This window comes from Lepidochelys olivacea, assembly GCF_965140295.1.
Source record: "Lepidochelys olivacea isolate rLepOli2 genome assembly, chromosome: 14".
In the NCBI taxonomy this organism is placed as follows: domain Eukaryota; kingdom Metazoa; phylum Chordata; order Testudines; family Cheloniidae; genus Lepidochelys; species Lepidochelys olivacea.
The window spans coordinates 33,157,107-33,172,917 of NC_140424.1; the positions used below are offsets into that span (position 1 = coordinate 33,157,107).

General features: G+C 51.5%; 1 pseudogene across 1 annotated transcript in view; it reads right to left on the minus strand.

The window, feature by feature from the left end:
- Positions 1 to 19: 19 nt before the first annotated feature.
- The window catches only part of LOC311530630 (C-type lectin domain family 2 member D-like), a 55,341-nt pseudogene continuing 39,549 nt past the window's right edge, over positions 20 to 15,811 (minus strand). Inside the window, exon 5 of the transcript XR_014714568.1 lies at positions 20 to 4,304. The product of XR_014714568.1 is annotated as a C-type lectin domain family 2 member D-like (transcript). The remainder of the gene's footprint in view (positions 4,305 to 15,811) is intronic.

Consider the following 15,811-nt stretch of genomic DNA (forward strand, 5'->3'; position numbering starts at 1 on the left):
GAGAAAGGGAGACCCTTTGAAGCTGCAGGAGAAGCAGAGGGTCACTGTGGGGCAGGGAGGGATGTAGGGCTTTGGTGGGAGAAGTAATTGCTCGGCTGGGGGACAGGCAGATGTGGTGGCAGCAGGGATAGAGAATTAATTAATTGGGATTTGGAGTTTAGAGAGAAGCTGGAACCTCTACACCAGCAGGGAGCATTTTGTACAAAACTCTTTAATCAGATCTCATTGGGGTCCCCCAGTGACAGCTCCTGCAACAGGGGCCAAAGTCACATTCCTCTGTAGATATGGGATGTCTCTATTTGTCACACAGACATAGGGGATAGGAAGGGGAAAATTAAAAACCAAGAGACAGACCAGAAACCATTATAGAATCTTCTTTAAAAATCTCTTTTGGGGGGGGGGGCAAGCGGTGTGTCAATCTCATGATTTTCTAAGAATTAAGAACATAAGAACGGCCAGACTGGGTCAGACCAAAGGTCCATCTAGCCCAGTATCCTGTCTTACGGCAGTGGCCAATGCCAGGTGCTTCAGAGGGAATGAACACTGGAAGAAGCAGGGACAGAGTGGGTTTAACCAGAGGGAGCAGAGGAAGCAAGAATAAAGGGAGAGTCCTAGAAAAAGGGTGAAAAACAGAAATGGATAGAGCAAAAGGAAAACATTCTTGAGAGGGGAAACACCCAGGGGGAGCAAATGGGGAAGGGGTAAAATTGGGGGACAGAATGGAGACTATGAGAGAAAAATAATCAGTTAACAGTGACTAGAGGAGAATGGAAAAGTCAGAAATAAACCAGGGTGGGTAACAAAAGCTAAAAAAGATTATGAGCAAAAATGGATAGAATGAAAGGAAAGAGAGAAGGAAAGAGAGAGTGTGAGAGAGGGAGAGATGACTTATAAAATGTTACTGAAAGTGAAGCTGTAACTCTTTAATTTCATACATTAATTCATGGACATTTGTGCTATTTTAGTTCCTCAAAAGAACTATGCTTCAATTTTTTGGACATTTTCCCATATGTTCTGGTTACTGAAGATCCTCTCAGCTGCTTTAAAGCCTGACATTTACTTAATGTAAATGAAGCCTACAAAAAGTTCTGTTGGCTTGTTTCCCTTTAATTTCCCAGCTGTGATTTTTGAAGGCCTTCATGAAGGGGCAGGACTAACTCAGAAATTTTAAAAGGCAGCTCCTAAGTACAGAGGAGCTAGCAAATCAGGGAGTTTTGTGAGGGAGTTTAGAGATGGAAAACGAGAGCCAGATATACCTAACAAACATTCATAGAATCGTAGAAGATTAGGGTTGGAAGAGACCTCAGGAGGTCATCTAATCCAATCCCCTGCTTAAAGCAGGACCAACCCCAACTAAATCATCCCAGACAAGGCTTTGTCAAGCCAGGCCTTAAAAACCTCTAAGGATGGAGATTCCACCACATCCCTAGGTATCCCATTCCAGTGCTTCACCACCCTCCTAGTGAATAGTTTTTCCTAATATCCAACCTAGACCTCCCCCACTGCAACTTGAGACATTGCTCCTTGTTCTGTCATCTGCCACCACTCAGAACAGCCTAGCTCCATCCTCTTTGGAACCCCCCTTCAGGTAGTTGAAGGCTACTATCAAATCCTCCTCCTCACTCTTCTTTTCTGCAGACTAAATAACCCCAGGTCCCCCAGCCTCTCCTCATAAGTCATGGGCCCCAGCCCCCTAATCATTTTTGTTGCCTTCCAATTTCTTCACATCCTTTCTGTAGTGGGGGGCCCAAAACTGGACGCAATACTCCAGAAGTGGCCTCACTAATGCCAAATAGAGGGGAGTAATCACTTCCCTTGATCTGCTGGCAATGCTCCTACGAATGCAGCCCAATATACCGTTAGCCTTCTTGGCAACAAGGGCACACTGTTGACTCATATCCAGCTTCTCGTTCACTGTAATTCCCAGGTCCTTTTCTGCAGAACTGCCGCTTAGCCAGTCGGTCCCCAGTCTGTAGCGGTGCATGGGATTCTTTGTCCTAAGTGCAGGACTCTGCACTTGTCCATGTTGAACCTCATCGGATTTCTTTTGGCCCAATCCTCCAATTTGTCTAGGTCATTCTGGACCTTATCCCTACTCTCCAGCATATCTACCTCTCCCCCAATCTTAGTGTCATCCACAAACTTGCTGAGCATGCAATTCATCCCACCATCCATATCATTAATTCTCTAAATGTAGGCCAATAAGCACCCCCCTGCAAAACAAACAAACTAACAAACAACAACAACAAAATCCTGCTGAAGTAAAAATTATTGCTCTGAATGCAGCATCTATGATTACCAGTCTTGTGGGGTGGTGGCATGCGTGGGCATTTGGTGAAAGCAGTTCAAGGTCCTCAGAGACTGAGAGCATGTCTGCACTACAAACGTAAGTCAAACTATTCACATCCACACTACTCTCCTTCTGTCAGTCATGCGCATCCTTACCAGGAGTGCTTCCATCAACTTAAGAGAGGCAGTGGGGTGGGGGCGGGAGGGGAGAAGGACTGAGAGACTGGGCTCCCCACTCCTCCCTGGCAGAATGTTTTTTAAGTACATCAGAAGTAGGAAGACTTCCAAACAATCAGTGAGGCCACAAGGTAACCGAGGTGCCAAAGGAGCACTTTCAGAAGACAAGGCCATTGCAGAGAAGCAAAATATATTCTTTGCATGGGTTTTCATTGCTGTAGCCCATAAGGTCAGTTTGCTAGCTTGCCATATTGCGAAATATGTTTTCTTTTGGTTTGATTCATATTATTTTGTTATCATATCCTATTATTAATTAATCATAGTATTTTCTGGGGTTTTGTTTATGTGGAATTCCAGTTTATGCTATTCATAAGAGTTATTCATGGTTATTCATAATAGTTGGCTGTAATGCAAATAACCTTCAGGCCTGTATCCTGTACGATTAGCTAGAGTAAGTTAGTATAAGTGTTTGTAAACTTTGGCATAGATAAATGGCATACCAGTTGCCCCCCTTAGCTTTGGGGAACTGAACAAAAAACTTGAATCTGCTAACCTTAAGTCTGAGCAGACCGGTAACTGCAAGGCACACTGCAGAACATGGAAGTCATGAGTTAGGTCAGGGATAACGGTTTCGGGAATGAGATAATCGATACAAATACGTATGAGTATATGGCATAACATGTTAACCTATAGTGTAAGTGTACCTGCAGATTTATGGGGTTGAGGAAATAAGATTTGGGCATGGTAGGTTGGGCCTAGATTCTGACAGCGGGCAGTACCGGGACCCTATAAGATGGCAAACAACCATACAAAGGGGTCACATTTTCCTATCTTCTATCAAGCTATCACCTCAGTTTCACAATATATCCTAGCCACTCAACACTTGAACCTAAGCCCTACCAATTTGGGAAGCCTGGACCATTAGTTCCTCAGACATGCCAGAGACAAGACTGATCCTCTGTCTCCTACTACCAGGTCTTCAGGGATGGGTGTGAATATGCTAGCTTTAGTAGTCTTTTAGAATAGAAATGTTACCACCAGGGGTCATAGAATTGTATTACTTCTTTGTGACTCTGTGTTTTGTAGCATTTATGCTTCTTTCTTTTATTTTAATTAAGATCTTAACAAGTTGGTTTTGTCCTCAGTATAAGTGTCCTTGCCACACACCCGGAGGGTCCTCTCACAATATTGAACTCTCTGTGTTCTCTATCCCTATAGCCTGAACTGGGACAAGAACCTAAATTATCTTCTGATCAGATCAGTGCTGAGCGGTAAACACATTAGCCCATAAAATTCAGGTCAACACTGCAAAGGTGTGGGAGATTCCCACACATCAGCCATTCTTTTTATGTGACAAATCTGAGGACCTGTCCCAGACTGAGGGGTCAATAGAGGTGGTTTTGGGGAAAAAGTACAAAAATACAAAAAATATTCAAAACAATGGGATCTAAATTAGCTGTTACCACTCAAGAAAGAGATCTTGGAGTCCTTGTGGCTCCTAAGGTGACCCTGAGTTTAAAGGTTCAAAAGCAGAAGGCACATACGAAGAATCCACAGTTTAAATGAGACACACTTATTGCTTGCGGGCCCCGCTGCCTGATTTTGAGATCCTGGCCAGGCTGACGAACGGGGACTTGGCTCGTTCAAGTAGGTGTGAGTTGGATCAGTGTCATGTCTAGGAGTCCCATTTCAAGCCCCCTTCCAATGCAGTCTCTTTTCCCATCACATACACCTCAAGTTTCCTACAGATCCACCGTCTTCCCATGTAGCACCGTGAGCTGCTGACCCCTTTCTCGTCGTTCAGATACGCACAGTCACCTCCTCCTCTTATCTGAAACCTGCAACACAGAAGCCAGGGAGCTGCAGTCAGGCAGAGGCCAGGCATTTCACACCAGTCCCAGCCAGGGGAGCCGTTCTCCACAGTGTACGCCTGAGTGCGGAGCAGCTACTCTCCCAACCCCTCAGGAACAGAGCTCAGGACACGGAGTCTGTACCCCAGGAGAGGGCCACAGAGGCCCAAACTCGGGACAGTGTCTGGTGGCTTTCAGACCCAGTCAGGTTGGAAGCAGGTGGGATCCAAAGGTTGGGTCCAATACAGCAGAATGGGGACTGTCCATTGGGGAGCCCTGACCCAGCGCCATAAGAGCCTGACTTTTCAAAGTACTGAAGTAACCCAGACCAGGGAAGTGGGGGGTCTCCATCCTCCTCTAATGGCTGGCCTGCATAAGAGCTTTATCAATCGGAGGGGGGGGGGTTTCAGTTAAAGAAGTGGATTCTTTCGCTCCTATGGCAGAGGCTCATGCTTCTAGTGCTGAATTCCGGGGTTCAAACCCTGCTCCGGGCTCAAGCAGCGCTGGTTTTGTGATCACACTTGGAGCCCACTGAAACCCATCGCAGGGTGGTGGCTGGGCAGCCATCACTACTGTACCCCGTTCCAGTGGGAGCCCCAGGCGTCCAGCACCTGTGAACCGCAGGCTCCCTTAACATCGGTGCCTTGTTGCGGATTCAGAGGCCTCACCAGCCAAGTCACTCAAACCTGCCGGCTGCAATCCCCAGCGGGACCTGCACCTGCAATGCAGCGCTCGGCATGCTGCCCTCTCTAGCAGCCACTGTTAACCTGAGCTCCCTGCTGCCTCCTTTCCCCAGGGGGGGTCAGACACCCCAGGGACCTTGCTGAAGAGGGCTGGGGGAGAACAGCGAGTGTCCCAGCTGAAATCCCAGCGCGCAGCGAGGGCATCTCTGGCTATGGCGGGCTCTGTCTCCGGCCCAGCACCGTGCTGCGGGGAGGAGCCGAGAGTTCAGGGACACGCCGGCTCCCATCGGTCTCCGATACACGCAGGACGCGAACGGACCAGGGTCGTGTCTGGTGGTTTCACTAGCACTGAATGGTGGATCTACCTGAGCTCAAACAGCTCAGACACCAGAATCCCCAAGCCCAGGGAATTAGTCCAGAGCGGTGAGAGAGACTCACAGGTCCTTGAATTTGGTGCTGTTGGTCCATTTCCAAGGCTGACCCTGCTCCCTCCAGAGGCCGATCCAATGGTCATAGACACCCTTATGGCGCAGCAGGAACGCCTTAAAGAAAGCTGAGGGACAGCAGGTATCAGCCCCACCTCCCATGCTCCCCACCACCACCCCTCCAGGGCTCTGTGCTGCAGAGAATCCCAGTCACATATTGAAGGGTGCTCAGTTTATTTTCAGGGGGGATTTTCCCCTCCCTCTTGCAAAGCACAAGATCCCCCGGGCAGTCTTAACCCTCCCACCGCACACAGCAGCCCCACCCCGGTGCTCCCAGTCACCCACACCCCAAGTCCCCCTGAGCTGGGGGCAGCTGTTGGGTCTGAGCTCTCTGCAGAGACGTCTCTTCTCACAGAGCAGCCACCGCTCACCCCAGCAAGGCAGGAGGAGGGAGGGAGGCAAGCTGAAGTTGGAGGGGTCAATGTGAAAGGATCCCCTCCTCCCCCGCCTCCTCAGCTGGCTGCTCCTTTCCCATCCCCACAACAGGAGCACTGGCTGGGTTCTCAGTCCCACTCCAGCAGCCAGCAGGCCAGGAGATGCTTGAGCCAGCCCTGCCCTAGACAGAAGCTGTCTCCCTATTTGGGGAGGGGGGCAGCGGAGAATGGGCAATCCCTGTGATCACACACAGACAGTAGGGCCCTGGGCCCAGCCAGGGCTGGCGTTCAGCGGCTGGAAGTTCATTCACTCCGGCCTCCCAGCACGGGAGGGCTCACAGCTGCTCCTCACCCCACGGGGCAGAGCCCAGGTCCTGCCGCAGCAGCCATCCCTGTGCCCAGATTAGTGTCTGGCAACTCGAGAGTCTCTCACTGTTTCCTGCTCACTGTCGATCCCAGCCAGGGAGGCACCCAGGGCAGAGCAGAGGCTTCGGCTGTCGGTCCAGCTCCCTTCCCTCTCTGAGAAATAGTAGCATTTCCCTCGGTATCCCATCCAGCCGTCCGGGCACGAGGGGCTAGCAGGGGGGCACAGATCAGCTGATGAAAGCTGAGAGGTCAGCGCTGAGAATGAGACAGTCACATGGAGGGTAAGAGTTGCATCGAGAATTGGGCATTTGACTGGTACAAAAATTGGTCAACTGACCAGGCAAATCTGTCAAAGAGTGGTCAGATATTTTAAAATACCAATTTATCAGAATTGGTTACCTCCCACCAGGAAGAAAAAGGAGCAAGACGTCATTGTCTCCAGTAGGTTTAGCTTTCGATAGATATGGATCTACCTAATTTTTTTTTTTTAAAAATGTACTTCACTGAGTTATTTTAGCTCAGAAAAAAAAGGCAAAACAATGAAACCAAGTTCTGGAAAAGACCAGTGAGGCTCCAAGACGCAATCCGAAAGGCAGGCTGCCTCCTACCCCCAGGGCTCTCGCTGGAGCATTTGACTGCCGCCAAACAGGCGGTCAGTTGAGCGGCTTGCCAAGCCCATTGGGACCCCCAGCTGGGGCTGGTCCACTGCAATCAGATGCAGGGGGACGGAGACGTTTGTCACTGTAAATTTGCCTGGCAAGAAGGATTCCAGGGACACTCCCAGCCTGCGAGGGACTGACACAGCTCAGAGCATTTCACCCCAGGCACAAGATCAACAGCTGGACGTTCAACCTAGCAACAAACAGCAGGTGAACTACTGAGAAGAACGTGGGAACTTTCACGCAGGGACATGAAAGCCACAAGGGGGCGCCAGAAACCGCAGCAACTGGAAGTGACCTGTTGCACTGTGGGCCAGGAATGATGGAACTTAATTCACCTCCTACCTGCAGACTTTTCTCTCCCCAAACACAGCAGCAAGAAAGGCACTTTCTGGAAGCCCTCATGGCAGTGTAACCCTTTCAGAGCCATGAAAGAGCAGCAGTGGGGTCACCCATAAGTGACACCAAAGAGGATTTGAAAGGCCTGTCTAGTTGAGAGGAGTTGGACTCAAACCCCTCCAGATGTTTTCGAGAACGTCACTTTTTTTTGCACCAAAGTAACTCGGTAGCTGGTTTTCAAGCCTTCCCATGTGGCTGGCGCTCAGCGAGGAACAGACACTCTAAGTTGGGAAGAGTTAGGAAACGTGGCAGCGGTGATCAGAAAGCGAGCATGTGTTCACCTCACTCACAAGTCATGTCTGACCCTGTAGATTTAACTGTCCAGTGCACGGTAGCCCACACCCCTGCCCTACTGAACTGAGCAGAGAAGTCAGTGACGAACAGTTGATGGCACAGGCTGTCTCCATCATCCATCTCCAGCTCAGATGCCACATGTTCTGCAGAGCTCCCTGCACCTGCAGGTGTGTAACCAACCCTAAGCTCACAGATTCCCACCTTACACAGTGACAGCCAATGCTGCCCATTGCAATAGCCTGCCATTACAGCAGGGAGCTGGGATTCAGGGCCCATCTGTATCAGAGCAACTGCACGGATGTCATGACATCGGCACAGAGGATTCCTAATGCAGACGGAGCTGGATTCAATCCCCTCTGCCAGCTGCTAAACCCTCCTGGGGCCCAGTGATCGGATCCCAGGGCAATAGAGAAATCCCACCCCCGACATTCCCCAGCACGCCCTGCCCCAGACAACGGGGGGATACAACAGGGTTCATGTTCACGGCAAACAGACGCCCTCTGCACGAGCACACGCTGTCTGTGCAGCCCGGGGGTGTGAATGGTGCTAAGGGACCCTTCATGGCCAAGCTCAGCGATTGGGGGGTTTCCACACTGCGCTGGTGGAGGGGTCTAGACTGAGTTCTATGGCTCATTTCAGTAACATGGCAGCACCTGCCGCCCGGCCACAGGCGTGACCTGAAGATCCAGGAAGGCCAAGCTGGTAACCTCAGAGCAACACAGGGAAGGCAAAGGGCTCAGGGTTGCACTGCACCCTGTCCCATTGGACACCCTGGTCAGGGACTGCTTCATGGCACGTGGCAAAGGTGACTTGGGTCCAAAGTGCTCAGAGATGGGCTGGGGGGGCTAATGTCAGTCAGATCGTCCTGACACAGAGAGTGCCCAGGTGCAGGGGTCTGGGAGGAAGATCCCCCAGGAATCCTCTGCCCCTGGGGCAGAAGCCGGACAGGCCGGGAGGAGAGAGTGAGTGTGGTAGGTCACGGGGGAATGGGATGCGCGGAGATCGTAGATGGAGGGGAAGGGAGCCGGGCAGAAGCTGGGAACTCACCTGCCAGAGCAATGATGGCAGCGATCAACGCAGACCATACAACTATCACTGCAACCACAACTCTACAGGTTGGACTTTTCTTGCAGTTCCAAGGAGGGTCTGAAACAGAAAGACCCATCAGGCAGGGCTGGGAGGACACGTCTCACTGACAGCACCGGGGCTGGAGCTGCCCTGGAACATGCACTGTTCTTGTCTAGTTTTTGTAAAGCTCTCCAACACCACTTTCTACAAACCATTACCCTCTGATCCCACTGAGGGTTACCAAAAGTTAGTGCCTGTCTCACCCACTGCAACCTGCAAGGTCTCGTGCCAGCAAAGGGAAGCTGCTCCCAGATCTGGAGCTGCATTCGCATGTCCTGAGGTCTGTCCTGCACCATGGTCACCACGGGCAGGTAGGTCATCAACCTCCATCTCTGTCCCAGCTGCAGGATGGCCTCTGGTTCCTGCTCCCTCAGGAACCTGGAGATACTGAAAAAGGGGTGGGGTTGGCAGAGCAGGAGAACACCCCATGAGGTTAAGAAATGGCAGTGAGAGCCTTTTCCCTCCCTGGGAGATTATGGTGTCCCTCTGTGGGGACTCCCTTTCTGGCAGATGCTAGTGAGCTATTGAAAGAGCTCAGCCTGTTTAGATTATAAAAAAGATTGGGTGGTGACATCATAGAAGTGTTGAAGTGACTTCATGGAAAGAAAATATTGGGTATTAAAGGGCTCATTAATCTATCAGAGAAAAGCATAACAAGACCCAGTGGCTGGAAACTCAAAAGAGACCAATTCGTATTAGAAAGAGGGCACATATATTCAACAGTGAGGGCGAATCACCAAAGGAAGAAACTAGAAAGGGAAGTGGTGGGAATTCCCCACCTCTTGATGTCTTCTAATGAAGACTAGATGCCTTTCTGGAACGTGTGTAGTCAAAAATTAGCTCCTATGCTCTACAGAAAGCAAGTGATATGCAGGGGGTCAGATGACACGCTCTAATTGTCTCTTCTGTCCATAAAGTCTGCTAATTTATGAAAAATGAGCGTAGCATGGGGAGAAGCCTCTGATGTTTTACTGTGTTCGGCTTGAGCCCACAATGAACGCTCATTGAGTGGGGTGATCCAGGGGAAGCAGCTCAAACATCCAATGTGGCTGGACAGGGGAGGATATCAGCACTGCAGGGGAGGGGTGGGTGTGGCAGTGACATCACAAGGGCCTTTGGCAGGACCTCAGCCTATTGGACAAAGGTGGTAGGGAGGCGATGACCTCACAGAGAGATCTTGACATCAGCCAGGCAGGACAGAGGTGCAGGACAGGGGCTACCTCGGAGATCCCTGTGGCTTTGCTTCAGCACGTCTCCTTCTCGAGGTTTCTCCTAGAGGACTGAGAGAGCATTCACTTTCACATTCGTGAGCGCAAGGAGGACCCTCTTCAGAGTTTTCTCCTTTTCTTTTAGTGGTTTTGCTCGAAAACAGACGTCCCTGTATAGAAGGTAAGAGCCTCGGAGAGGTTTGGAACCTGTTCAGTCTGATCCATCAGGTGTCGGCTGATTTTTAGGAATGGAAAACACTAGATTGCGGGGGCAGCATTTTATTTCCGACCTAAGACTTTGTCCCTTAGAATTACTGGGGACATTGGGGTTTCTCCTTTTTGTTTTCCCTTTTCCTGTCTCTCCCTCCTTTCTCGTCTTCTCTTGCATCTTTGTCCTTTTCCCCTGCTTTCCTTTCACCACCAGGACCTGTCTGTGCATGTGGAGTTGGGGACGGAGGGGGGAGGGGGGGTTGCAACTCTCCAACTCTCATTGCGGGAGGCCCTCCCAAAGACATGTGGCTGGAATAGTGCTCTAAGAGTGACTCCCTCCCGTGGTGACCCGGGACATCTGGTGAGAACTCTCAGCTTTCTGCTTCTCAGAGTCTCAATGCTGATTGGGGGAGTTTGGGGCTATTGTGAGGGAGGAGGCTCAGGTCCTTGTGACCCTCTTTTAAGACCAAGGAAATAGGACGTAACCAAACATGTATTTGATTGCTCTTGCCGCTTTTCTCCATTCATTGTCTTGGAGTAATTCACGATTCTCTCTCTAATGGGCTAGTTCTTCTAAAATACTTACTAAAGAATTAGGTTTCAATAAAGCCAAATGCAACCCCATACCTCCAGTAACAAAGGAGTCAGGTGGCATCCTACAGAATTGGGGACAATCCGCTGGAAAGCAGTGACCCTGAAAAGGATTTTGGGGTTATAGTGGACAAGCTGTTCAACATGAGCTGTCAATGTGAAACTGTGTTAAAAAAGGTTAAAGCCATTCTTGGCTGGATAGAGTAGTGAGGATGGAAAGGAAAGTGAAAGAGCATTGGTGAGACTGATGTTGGAATGTTGAATCCAGTTCTTGTGTCCACATTTTGAATATTATGTTAAAACAATTGGAGAGGGTGCAGAAAAGATTCATAACTGAGTGATGGGGATGATGCCCTATAATGAGACATTGAAAAAGCTCAATCTGCTTAGTATATACAAGAGAAGAATGAGAAGTGAGTTGCTTGACTTCATGGAGAGAAAATGTTGAGTATAAAAGGGCTCTTTTATGTCGCAGAGAAAGGCATGCCAAAACCCCATGGATGGAAGCAGAAATCAGAAAAAGGATAATGACAATAAGACCCAGATTTGTAAGAGGGTGGTTTGTCATTGGCACAAAGTACCAAGAGAAATGATGGCTTCTCCATCTCTTGATCTCTTTGAATAAAGACTGGATGCCTTTCTGGAAAATGTTTGAGTAAAAGAAAAGCCCAGCTCTTCTGACATACAGGAGGCCTTAGGATACGCAGGGGATCAGATTAAATGCTCGAATGGTTCCTTCTGGCCATAAAGTCAACTAACTTGTGAAAACCTAATTGCGGCCTGGGGAAGAACTTCTGTGTTCTACTATGTAGTCGGTGTCACCCCACAAGGAAGTGACATTGAGAGGGGTGATCCAGGGGAAGCAGCTGAAACATCCAATGTGGCTGGACAGGGGCAGGACATCAGCACTACAAGGGAGTGGTGGGTGTGGCAGTGACATCACAAGAGCCTTTGGCAGGACCTCAGCCTATTGGACAAAGGTGGTGGGGAGGCGATGACCTCACAGAGAGAACTTGACATCAGCCAGGCAGGACAGGGGTGCAGGACAGGGGCAACCTCGGAGATCCCTGTGGCTTTGCTTCAGCACGTCTCCTTCTCGAGGTCTCTCCTGGAGGACTGAGAGAGCATTCACTTGCACGTACGTGAGCGCAAGGAGGACCCCCTTTGGAGTTTTCTCCTTTTCTTTTAGTGGATTTGCTCGAAAACAGACGTCCCTGTATAGAAGGTAAGAGCCTCGGAGAGGTTTGGAACCTGTTCAGTCTGATCCATCAGGTGCTGGCTGATTTTTAGGAAAGGAAAACATTAGATTGTGGGGGCAGTATTTTATTTCCGACCTAGGATTTTGTCCCTTAGAATTACTGGGGACATTGGGGTTTCTCCTTTTTGTTTTCCTCTTCTTTTTCCTACCTTTCCTACCTTTCTCTTCTTGCTTCCTTTGTCCTTTTCCTCTGTTCTCCTCCCACCACCAGGAGCTCTGTGTGTGGAGCGGAGTCCGGGGGGGTTGTGGGAGGCCCTCACAGAGAGGTGAGACTGGACTAGTGCTCCGAGAGTGATCCCCTCGGTGGTGACCGGGGCCATTCTTTGGGCTATTTGATGAGATCCCTTAGCCTCCCACCCCTCAAAGTCTCAACCTTGATTGGCTGAGGAGGGGGCTATTGACAGGGAGGAAACTCTGGTCTTTGTTGTTCTCTTTTATGACCAAGCAAATAAGTCACAATCAGTTATACGTTTGACCAATGTGGATGCTGCTCTCCATTCATTGTCTCGGAGCAGTTCATGATCCTCTCGAACATTCCAGTTCTTCTGAAATAATTGCTGAATAATTACTATGAACAATTGTTGGTCTGTAGCTCATTTGAGAGCAATTCTGCTACTGACTGGCTGCATCAGCTAAGACAAGTCCCTGCTCCTTTCTCAGCCTTCGTTTCTCCTTCTGTCAAGAATGAATAACAATCCTCTCCCACCTGCCTCGCCATGGGTGGATGCTGGGGATCCACTGAAGAGTGTCACTCGGAGCAGTGCAGACTAGGGGGTGTCCTATCACACTGAGCCATATCAGATTATAAGCTAATATTCAATTTGATTTGTATTTTGTTGTTTTGAAATTGTGAAAAGCAGCAACTACTTAGCTCAGACTGAAGCATCTCATCCAATTTTCTAGAGCATAGTGTCTCCCCTTTGTGTATGACGAGACAGTTGAATGCACTGTGACGGACAGGAGATGCTCTTGTTTTGCAAACAGATATTTTTGCAAAGAATTTTCATCCTACTTGTTATGATTTCAAGAAACAAAGTGGTTTCGTTTGAATGGATTTTCTGACAGAAAAAGGTTTCCATGAAAATGTTCACCCCTTATTTCCTGGGCCTTATCCCTGCCTCTGGGGGGTTGTTGTCTGTTAGTTAGAACAGGAATCAGGACAGTTGTCTTCTCTTTCTGGCTCCGTCACCGCTTCGCTGTGTGACACCTTGGGTAGGTCCAATGGGAACAGGGTCAATTCTCTAACTCCAGGCAGCAGGAAGCCTGGGTGAGATAAAGGATGTTAAGGCCATCTGCGAAGGAGAAAGGGATGTTTCCAGGTGTTGAATGTCAAGAACTCTAAACTTTGCTAAAATGGATAGTCTCGAGAAACAAGAACTAGTTGAGGCCAAACTTTAACCATTGTCATTTATAAAGCCCATTCAGGAATGTGAGTCCCAGAGAGCCATAGAGAGGGGGAGCAACTTGCCCAAAGTCCCACAGATCAAGAGGCAGCAATGGAAGCAGGAGTGACACTCTCTCTCAAAGGCAGGGGGACCAGCCATTAGGGCCTGGTTGCAATTGCCAGCTGTGGGAGGGAGTGTGCGGCAGTGGTCAGTGAAGGGGTCCATCCATGGCTCTGACACTCGGTGTGACCCTGTGGTCGTAGCTGAGGCCCGTTTGCCGTCAGTAGGGTTGGGGTCCCATCGCTACATCCCAGTGGGTTTGGGAGGCTCCAGGAAGGTGAGTAAAGTGCTGGGATGTCAGGATCCCGGAGGCGCTGTCACCTCCGCCCTAGGGCCGTGTTCTGCACCCCCTGCTGCTGGCTGAGTTTCTCCGTCCCTTGGCAATCAGACAGACTCTTGTTTTCACAGCCAGTCGATCGCCCTCGTGTCATCACCCTGCCTGCTGGCTGGGCAGGGTAACTCCTGAGGTCACCACCCTCTCCAGCCTGCCTTGGGCTTGGAGAGTGAGGAGGAGGGTGAGGGACGTCTGCTGACCCTGAACATCCGCCATCCATTGTACCATCACTGAGAGCACGTGAGTGGCATTCGGGTTCCTCGGTGTCTTCCCCTCTCTGTCTGGGGGAGAGACTATCTCCAAAGGGGGATTTCATTTGCAAACAGCCCCCAAGAGCCCCTCACTCTTAGGCCAGGCAGGGGCTTCTCCAGAGCCGTCTCCAGTGTGTTTGGAAAGGTTCCAGCAATGGGGCTTCCCAGCCCTTCCTCTCCCAGCCCTTCCCTCCCAACCCTTCCCCAGGCTGAAAGTCTCTGAGCTGGGCCAGACCCTGTGAGCTGCTTAGCCTGGAAATCAATGGGGAACGAGGAGGGCTCTGTGCTTCCTGTGCCGAGGGCCTTTCTGAGTTTGATGTGAGGAATGATTTCCCAGGAGAAGTCCGGACTCCTGGGTTCTGTTCCTTCTCTAGCCTGGGTGGGAGAGTGGCCTGGGACGACAGGAGGGGACTGCTTCTCCAGAGTAACCGATAGTCTTTGGGACTGACCTCATTGCTGGAAAAGGATGAGACTTCCTGGCTATTGCAGCAGCAGGGATTACGAGGGGAAACGTTGGGAGCGGATCATGCAATGAACTCCTGCCCGTGTGGCATTCCCTGCACTCCTGTGTGGGCAGAGGGGGCGGCTGTGGTTGGAGGAGGGAGGAGGAGGGACGGAAAAGGCCCAGGAGTGAAAGGCTGCCTGGAGCCCAGACTCAGCCCTGCTCCCCGCTCGGTTCCAGGATGGCCAGGCTCCTGCGGATGTTGCGGAGGAAGGCTCTGCAGGTGGCCCCAGAGCCTGAGGGAAGCAGCTGCCGTCTTCCCAAGGGGCAGAGCAACCCCTGCGTCCCCGCTGGCGGGGAAGCAGCTCCCGTCCAGGCCAGACGGCGGAAGTGCCCGGCCTTCTGGAAAAGGAACCCGGCTCCCGGCGCAGGCGCCGAGCTGGGAGAGGCCCCGACCAGGCCCCAATGGAGCTGGCCCAGGCTGCGGTTTGGCAGACAGGACCCAGCCCAGGAGGGGCGCCGGGCAGGGTGGCTCTGGGGCTTGTTGTGTGGGCAGCAGCGGCCCCAGGAGCCCAGACCTCGTTCCCATCAGGAGGCATCGCCCTGCCCGGTCTCTGAGGACCTTCCAGCCCCCGCCGGCCAGGAGGGGGAAGGTCCCTGTCCCAGCACGGGCAGCTCAGCCTGGGACAGCGGCAGCACCTGGGTCTCTGGCAGCAGCCAGGCCGATGGAGGCCACTGCTTTGTTCCAGGTGAGGAGCCGGGCTGGGCTCCGGGAGGGCTGAGGACGGGATGTGAACACCCTGGGCCCAGATGCTCTCCAAGGGATATGGAGGGGGGTCCCCAGCCCAGGTGTCTGGCCTGAGCCCCGCGAACCCCACGGACAGCAGCAGCCGTCACACAGCTGCCCCTTCCGCACGGGGACCTGGGGGTGGGGGCGTGAAGAGCTGCTGCTTCAGGGCCAGGGGAATCGGCACCTCCCCTGGAGTCCTGGCCAGGGGAGGGGGGCTCTGCTCTGGGCTTCTGCAGCTGTTGGGGCCTGAAGGCATCCCTGAGAGGGAGGTTTGGGGCCCGATCTGCCCTGGGTGCCTGAGGTGGGAAGCGGGGTCTTGAATCCTGCTCTGCCCACCACGCCCCTCTCCTTCCCTCCCTGGTGCAGGGACCCCCCGGGATTCAGAGCACGAGGAAGGGGTGGACATGGCCAAAGATGAAGCTGCTCTCAAGGTCATCCGAGAGCAGCTCAAGTGCAGAGATAAGGTACAAATGTTCCCCACCTGGGCTGGAACCAAGATTGCCCTGTCCCTTCCCAGCATCCCCACCCCTGCCGAGGATCTTGTGCCTCCTGATCCACCACCCCCAATGGGACCCTTT